This window comes from Schistocerca cancellata, chromosome 1 (genome assembly GCF_023864275.1).
Source record: "Schistocerca cancellata isolate TAMUIC-IGC-003103 chromosome 1, iqSchCanc2.1, whole genome shotgun sequence".
Lineage (NCBI taxonomy): Eukaryota > Metazoa > Arthropoda > Insecta > Orthoptera > Acrididae > Schistocerca > Schistocerca cancellata.
In genome coordinates this window covers 127,681,965-127,682,667 of record NC_064626.1, presented here as the reverse complement: position 1 = coordinate 127,682,667, position 703 = coordinate 127,681,965, and positions in this window count along the sequence as shown.

Genomic DNA, 703 nt, shown 5'->3' with positions numbered 1-703 from the left:
AGATTATCTTACAGCAAGACGCACATTTAGCGCTACAGGACACGTATTTGAGTGATTAATTTTGTACTTAAATCATTTATTTTCAAAGATATTTGAAGTACAATGATACAAAGGTTTTCCGTAATACATTTCATTCCATTCTTGTAATCTGTAACACCTGAGGGTATAATTACATTAATCCTCAGGGGGGTGCACGCTTACTTTGTGTACCACGTGTTTGGCAAGCACAAGGAGCCCTAGCTAATATGGTATTTGCTTATACAACTTTACACATCGGTACCATATTGCTCTAACACATAAATTACACAGCTATCTGATCATTTAACTGAGAGATAAACATTTTTTTTTTACTACATCAGTGACACATGTTTACTCAATTACACCGTTGGATAACTTCACACTTACGAAATTGTATTTTGTCTGTACTGTGTGAACTGTTCATATTTTTTCGGACCCATTGTGATATTATGAGAGCTTTGAATGATATATTTGGTATGGGATCACGATTTTTAAAGTACGTTTGAGGCAGATGACACTTTTGACATGAGCAGAGGTTTTTTTAGGTTTTGAAATTATTGGAGGAAGCTACGACGATTTTTAGAGTTGACTGAGGTGTTGTGATGTTATTATTACGATGACTAGGTGTATTATGCTGTTGCGGTATGTTTATGATCAATAAGTTGATGCTATATGAGTTATTTGA